General features: G+C 44.7%; 1 pseudogene; it reads right to left on the bottom strand.

The window, feature by feature from the left end:
* Positions 1-1524: 1524 nt before the first annotated feature.
* LOC125531921 (receptor-like protein EIX2) lies at positions 1525-5439 on the bottom strand (annotated as a pseudogene).
* Positions 5440-8537: the final 3098 nt, after the last annotated feature.

Genomic DNA, 8537 nt, shown 5'->3' on the forward strand with positions numbered 1-8537 from the left:
CCTTAATTAATGATTTCATTTTTTCTTTCTTCTGGTCATTTCTTTTTGGGGTTTTATGTTTTTTATTTTTTTGTTTCTTATCTTTTGGTTTATTTGGGTTAAAAAGTATTTCTGTTTCAAAAATGTATTCACAAATTTAAAAATGTTTTCGTTTTCCCACACATTTTAAAAAATTGTTTAGAATTTCAAAAATTTCCCCATTTTCAAATTGCTCACAAATAGAAAAAATGTTCTTGTCTTAAAAAATGCTTTTTAATTTCCAAAAATAACCACCTTTCATAAATTGTTTGAAATTACAAAACATGTACATGTTTTTAAATTTTGGTCAGAAATTCATAAAATATTTTGTGATTGCAAAATATTCAGAAATTTCAAAAGAAATTGTGGTATTACAAAAAATAATCTTGTTTACAAAATTTGTTGACAAATTCATAAAAATGCTCGCGTCCTCTCTTTTCGGCGGGGAAATGGCCTTTCTAGCGGCGGGCCAGCGGGTGTGGGCAGGTGGGCGACGCCGGGATCGGCACGGAGGCCAATGGGGAAGTGGCGTCCTACAATGTGCGGGGATGAATCTGGGCGTGGAAAAGTCGTTTTTCGCCTGACAGTGATGACCCAGGCCTCAGTTTTCCTTCCGTCGGAGCCCCCAAGCGTCCCCCAGTGCGCTCGGTGCTGGCGGAGAAAAACGCGTGCTGGGGGGTGGGCGCGAGTGGAGATGCTCTAAGCTATGTTCCTTCGACCTGCGTGGCCCACACACAGGACCGAGAAGGCCCACAGATTGGCTTAGGCACGGCAACTCACATGACCCAGAAGGGAAGGCGGCCATCCGGCTCCGGCGCGGCGGAGGCCAGCGAGCTCGCGCCCTCCAAGCCAGGGGCGGGCCCACCCCAATTCAAGGGTATTCAGATGAATACCCATTATTTTTACCAAAAAAAACTAGGTATATATGGCATATATAATGTGTATGTATAAGGAAAAACGAAACTGTACACTAGGTAAGTATTCCAGCCCAAAACAGAGGCCTTCCGTCCACTTCACGAGTTGGCCCATCGGGCCAAATGGTTGTAGCGCACGCACGCACGCACAGATCAGACCATCCATCAGTCCATCATCGCCTAAAAAATAGTGGTAATATCCATCGATCAACCGGCCACCAGCACCTCACGCACGCACACCCCTGTTCTGTTCCCACGCGAGCTGCGAGCCGCCAGGCGGCCACGGCGAAGCCTGTTCCCATCGATCGGACGTGCGCAAGGCGGCGCGGACAGCGGATGGCGGGACTAATCCATCCCCGCTCACTTTGGTTCTGATCCCTGCAGTCGGCAGCGGGCAGCAGACATTGATTCAGTTTGAATGCACAGTGGTCAATTCCTGTAAATTGTTTAGACATGAGAATTTAAAATTTTCCATTTAAATTTACAATGTAAGAATGTTTATAAATTTTGAATTTTTTACGGTGAGCATTATCTATAAAGAATAGTACTCCATAATTTTTAATCCTATGCTGAACAATACCAAGTTATGATCAATTTTTACGAATATAATATATTAGACGATATCTTTCATATAGTTACAATAATAGAATGATAATATGCTGCTATAATTAGTTATAAGTGCCAAAAGGAAGACTAGGCTTCCAAAAAAAAAGGGATTCAAATTTTGAATACACAGTGGTCAATTCCTGGCCCCACCCCTGCTCCAAGCCACCCCGTCCCCAATGCGGGCCTCTGGAGGCTGGACGGCCACGTGATGCACGCGAGCGGGGAGCGGCCGGCGACTCGTCTGACTCCCCCAGGTCCGCCTCCCTCGCCGTCGCCGCCACCGGATTCCGTCGAATCGCTCGCGCACCTGAGCCCGGCCTTCACCTCGCTTCTGCTCATGGTATTAACAGGTCCCTTTTTATCACTGCACCACTCACGGATCACACGATGCAAATACAGTTGCATATGAGTCAAATAAACTACAAATTACAGTTAACCTTGACCGCCAATACAGTTGCAGGTGGGCAAATATATTACTACAATTTGGCATGTTTCAAAGAATACAAATGCTCAGCACTATGAGTTTAAAAAGTCTGATAAACCAAATAAGACTACGGATACATGAACAAGTAAATAGTAGCTCCTTCCATCCATCTATAGAGATATCAGAACCTCATCACTTGTTTATTGTAGTGGACTGAATACTGATACCACTGTGGTTGCGGTTGAACCTGCTCAATCTGTGGTGGTTGGCTTCCTCGTCATCCTCGCCCAATTCACAACCACAAGCACATAATTTTTATCACAAACCTCATCAAAGAGCCGGAAATAGGAGGCCTTCCATGTTTTCTTCAAGAGAAGGGAGCAGAACACCACCCAGAGGCCAACCACAAAGCCCACGCTTAACCCGAAACAGAAGGGCATCGCTTCGGATCCCTCTTTGCTCGCTGTGAAGTGGCTTTCTGCTGTGTGGTTTCCCGGACAGCTCTTCTGAAGAGGAGGTCCGCAGAGGCCTGCGTTGCCAATGTACATGGATGCGGGGTCGGAAGGGTTGAGTGTGTCAAGCTGGTGCCCCGACGGTATCCTTCCTGATAATTCGTTGTAGGACAAGTTCAGATAGCTTAATGATGTTAGATCGGATAAGCCCGGAGGGATTTCGCCAGAGAGCTGGTTGCTGGAGAGGTCAAGTGATTCCAGTGAGTGCATGGAGCCAATGTTCTCTGGGATTTTTCCGGTCAAGTGGTTCAAAGACAGATTCATATTCACTAAACCTGCTGCAGGACCTATGCTTTCGGGGATATTTCCAGTTAAATGATTGCAGGATAAATCAAGACTCACTATGTCTATGAACCGACCAATATATTCGCGCCCTTGCCCTTTTGTGACTACAAATATGCTAGCGATCATAGCATACTCATACCCACCACCAGGATGTTGGGGGTCATCTACTACAGTAATGCCATCATCTACTGTAGCCATGTCGCTGGAAGTGCTGGATGGGTAATCCCGAGCTGCTAATTCTGTGGTCTTGGTCATGCCATCCATGTTTAGTAGGGACCGAGGTATAGTACCTGAGAAGTTGTTGTGTGCTAAGTCCAAATATTGGAGATATCGAAGTCCTCTAAGCTGGGTGGGTATATAGCCAGAAAACATGTTGGACCTGAGGCTCAGAAATTTCAGCTGTGGTAATTTCTCTCCAATCCAAGGTGGTATACTTCCAAAAAACCTATTTTGCCCAAGATCAATAAAAGTTAGTTCTGGGCAATTCTGTAATATCAAAGGGAATTCATCCGAGAGGCTATTGTTGTTGAGCCTCAGAGTTTCAATTGACATCGACGATGATATCTCAGAGCTTGAATCACTATCCACAGAAGCTGTGTTTGATGGCACCGTTCCTGAACTTGACGCCACATTTTCTGAACATCGAGGGAACTGACCTGTTATCATATTGTTTCTAATGTCAAGCAGTGTTAGTAACTTCATTTGGCATAATGATGCCGGGATAGTGCCCGTGAAATGGTTGTCAAATAGAAGCAATCTGTCTATGAGTAATGGCCATCTGACATTTAATGGCAGAGCCCCTGACAGGGAGTTTCTTGAGAGATCTAAAGTCATTATATTCTGAGGCAGCTGTTCTACCGGACCAATGAACTGATTCGAGCTTAGATCTAAGAAACTGGTGTCCATCTGTCCAAGAGTAGCTGGTAATGTGCCACTGATGTTATTGTTTGAGAGGTCCAAAGCACCAGCCTTTCTAAACACAGTCCAAAACCAATCAGGCATGGTATCAGCTATGCTGGCATTGGACATATAAAGGTAGGAGATATTCTTTGGTGATTTGAGCCACTGAGGAAATCTCGGCCCAAGATAGCATGATCTTAATCCTAGTGTGAGCAATCTCCTTGGAGGGATCCAGTCAGAGTTCAGCTTCATGGTAAAGGAATTTCCAGATAACTGCAGCTCCTGCAACTCTGTAAGCTTGGAGAAGTGCTCTTGAGTGATGAGACCATCCATCTGATTGTACCCTATGTTCAGGTAAATCAGGTTAGAAAGCATGCCTATCGCAGTGGTCAGAGGTCCTATAAGCTTGTTGAAACTGAGATCAAGAGTGCTCAAGCTAGTCATGTGGCTGATCCAATCTGATAGTGAGCCAGTTATGTTATTGTGGCCAGATGCAGCTCCTGCAACCGACTCCATGAACATTTCGGTAACCTCTCGATGAACTCGGTCACGTCCCCTTGAACATCATTATATGCCAATTCAAATATTCTCAGGCTGCAAAGGCTGGTCAGTGTGTCTGGTATCATTCCCTTTATATGGTTCTCCCTCAGCTTAAGGACTTCAAGTGAGGTCAAGTTTCCCAATTGTGCAGGAAACACACCATATATACCGTTGAACTCAAGGTTGAGATATTTCAGGCTGCTTGCGTCCCAAACCCAGCTAATAGCGTCAAACTGCATTTCAATGGAGTTCCGATAGAGGTCGAGGATCTTGAGCCTGGTGAGATTCGAGCGAGGCATATAGTGGTTTGTCGTAATAAGCGAACATGTTGATAGCCTGAGGACCTCAAGAGAGGACAGCATGTTCACTGTGTCAACCCAGCCTATCACGGCGCTGAGGTTCGCAAAACTCATGTCAAGATGCTTGAGCAAAGAGAGCTGTGACAGCCACCGGAGATCTTCTGAGTACAGACCATAAGATCTCAGATCAAGGTATCGCAACCTCGAGAGGTTGCCAAGCTGATGGGGCACCGTGCCAGAAAAAATCAGGCCCGAAAGGTTGAGGTATCGCAGGTCACTAAGAGACCCTACGAAGTCTGGGAGGCGGCCTTGAGGCCCGGTGAGATCGTAGTTCCCACCAAGGTCGAGGTGTTGCAGATGCTGCAGGGTTTTGAGAGAAGAACTGATCTCACCTTTCAGGGAAGACCGGATGTACCGCGCATGAAGGTCAAGCTCAATGACATGGCCGGTCATGTTGCTGCACCTGATGCCCTCCCACTGGCAGCAGTCCTGCCCTCGCGACGACGAGAGGAGGCGCTCCGGGTCGGCTGTGATGCCGGCTTTGATGGACAGAAGGGCCTCCCTCTCCCTTGCGATGCATCCTCCTCCATGTGTCTTCCATGAATCAGGTTTGGACCATCCTACTGTGGTTTGTGTGAGCAGGAGCAAGAAGACTGTAAGTGCAAGCATGGTGGATTGATATCTCGGAAAGAACCAGCTCATGTTCTTCTTAGGTAGTGCTAGTCCTGGTTTGTTGTACAATTGGTGTTAGTGGTGTTTATAGTGTAAGGTGAAATGTATCTCATTGCTGAATCTAATTGTTATTGATATTATAGGAGCAGATTGCATGTTCAGTCAACATCTGATATGACAAGGATATTGTGATTTTTCAGCATTGCATTAACTGCGGTCAAACTGATTGTGGAACAGGGAAGGAAAAGAGAGCGTTCAGCAGGATTGACCCCATTTTCGTCCTAGCTGCTGGAGTCAATGGCTAGCTGTTCATTTGATACAGTCTAGTCACGTACAGTATATGCGGTTTGTTTTCAGTTTTGTATGTAACGCATAATACTTACTGTAAAGTTAGTTTGTTAACGAAGATAAAAAAATATTTAATCATTTGCCTCCACCTGTAGGGCCATAGAAAAATAAATGAGGCAAAGACTAATAATGTTGCTGCCCAGGAAAACATCTTGGAACAAGGTCCTAGCGCTATGCCGAATGTGTCCGAAAAGGAGGATCAAAGCAAAGGTAGCATTGTCAAAAGTAAACTGAAATGTATCTCATTGTCAATTTAATTCTTGTTGACATTAGAGAGCAAATTGCATGTTGGGTCTACATCTCATACAGGAACAGTGGCCTGAACAATTGCAATTTTTCAGCATTGTATTAGTTGCGGTCAAATCAAAAGTTGGAACAGAGAAGAAAAGAAAGAAAGCATTCAGCACTTGCAAGGATTGACCACATCCACATGGAGGGAAGAGGGTACAAAGAGACAGTTTGTGTTAATTATCTCCCTGTCATGCTAGAGTTCTAACTGTTCTTAAGGTACACTTTAGTGACTTTAGTCATACGTATGCAGTTCGTTTCCTTCCAGTTCCACTCTCCGCGTAACACAAATACACAAATTATTTACTGTGAAGTTAGCTTGTTGATGAGGAGAAAGAAATTGTTTCATCATCTGACCCTGCTATGTACCATTGACTTGCAGAATAATGTCCATCTCTGATTCCGTCGTCAAAGAAGAAACACAAGGTAAAGAAACATAATGTTGATGCCCAGGCCTTCAAATTTCAGAAAGCAGGTGCCTGCGTAACGGACATAGAAACCGGAAACCAAAATGGCCTAGATTCCCCAGCTAGGACGGCACTCAAAAAACAGAGGATCAGACAGAAACAGAGGATCTCGCCCCTGCTTTGTTGTGTTACTGGTGTTGGTGGTGTTCATTCATAGTGTAAGGTTAATGAAATGTAGTAGTGTACCTCATCGTCAAGATGCGGTGGCCTGGATAATTGTATTTTTTCGAGCATTGTATTTAATTGCGGTCAAATAAAAGTTGAAAGGTGGAACAGATTTAAAAATAAATAAATAAAGCATTCGGCAGCATTCAGCAGTTGCCAGGATTGACCACATCCACAGTCCAGTGTTGTCTCTGTCATATGCTAGAGTTGGTGGAGCAAATGGCTAGCTGTTCATCAAGTATAGTATAGTATGTATGTGCAGTTTGTTTGCATTCCACTCACCATGTAACACAAATTATTTTACTGTAAAGTGTAGTATGTATCATTGACAATGCCAACACATTGCTGTCTGACAACAGCGCAAAGGATACAGACACTGGAAAGGATGCCAACACGAGTTGATCTTTCTAGCTTCCTGACGAACATGGCGTTTTGATGCAGTTGTCGTGACAAGAATGGTGGCTGTGCCGTAGGCTTTATTAATTTCTTTCTCTCTGTGATGATGCATCATTACATTAGAGGCTGTAATGATCTGCTGGAATTTAGTCCATTTTAGACAGCCCAATAACTATTTCAGAAATTTCTGATAAATTCTAGAGGCCCACTTAGCCCATTTGTGTAAGGCAAGGGATACTACTAAAGTTTAGTCCCACATTGCTAGTTTAGTGGAAGTTGGACCTCCTTATAAGGGAGGTTCTTTCCCCACTTGTATGAGCATGAGAACAAGAGGGATATCCACGCGCGCTCCTCCTTCGCCGCCCGCCTCACCTCAGAACTTCCGTACGGAATAAGGTTTTTGGGGAGCGCTATGCGCGACTACTGACTGACTCCTTCGTCACGGACGCCCCGAACTCCGACGTCGACAACCTCCTCGACGACATGGCTGGCGAGGACACCGACCCCAAGTCCAGTGCTACTGCTGCTGTTGTCCCGTATGTGTTCTTCTTTTTGTTATATATCCTGCCACAGTTTCTCGTAAACTAGTTCTACTGTCTGCTATAGATATGATAAGTTACGGTTCATATATGCAGAAGCTATTTTCCTTCTCTCTGTCAAAACACATGACTTGTTTTATCTCTACTATATTAGTCATGCTTTATCTAGTATTTCTGTTAATAAAATCATTCGGTAAATTGCTCATATTTCCAACAATATTTCCAACAATCCAAAAACCTTATTATAGACAATTTACCCCGAGTGGTTTTGCTGCTTCCATGAGACCTCCTATGTTTGAGGGTATCCACTATAAGAGGTGGCGCGTGAGAGCAGTCTTATGGTTTCAAACCATGAGTTGCTATGACGCCACTCTCGGCAAACCTGAAGGAGAGCTTGATGCTCAACAGGCACAAGCTTTTCAAAAAATGGATACTCTGTTTAAGGCTGCTCTCTTGAGTGTTCTTGGTGAGAACATAGTTGATGCTTATGCGTCAATTGATAATGGAAAAGATATGTGGGATGCACTCGAGGCCAAGTTTGGGGTCTCGGATGCTGGCACTGAGCTGTACATCATGGAGCAATTCTATGATTATAGGATGACTGAAGAGCGCTCCGTGGTTGAGCAAGCTCATGAAATACAGTCATTTGCTAGAGAACTTGAGCACTTCAGTTGTATGCTACCAGACAAGTTTGTTGCCAGAGGTATCATCACTAAGCTTCCTCCTTCATGGAGAAACTTTGCAACCTTGCTGAAGCATAAGAGGCAGGAGTTTTCCGTCCCGGATCTCATTGGCACTCTTGATGTGGAAGAAAAGGCGAGAGCAAAGGACACACGTGCTCGAGGTATTGAGGGAGGATCTAGTGCCAATGTGGTACAGAAGCAGAACTTCCAGCCCCACAAGTTCAAGAACAAGGGCAAGTTTGATGGAAAAGCAAAGTTTGATGGGAAGAACAAGGCTGTGCAACACACGAACTTCAAGAAGAAGAATGGGAAGAAGAAAGGTGCTTGTCATGTGTGTGGGGATCCTGATCATTGGGCTCCTAGTTGCCCTAATCGCTATGACAAGCGTCATCCTGGGAAAGGCGGCAAGACATGTTGTCATTGGAGACACTGACATGAAGGATGCTGGGTATGGTATATTTCCCACTATTCTTTCAGTATG

This window comes from Triticum urartu, chromosome 1A (genome assembly GCF_056163025.1).
Source record: "Triticum urartu cultivar PI428250 chromosome 1A, HENAU_Tu73, whole genome shotgun sequence".
NCBI lineage: Eukaryota > Viridiplantae > Streptophyta > Magnoliopsida > Poales > Poaceae > Triticum > Triticum urartu.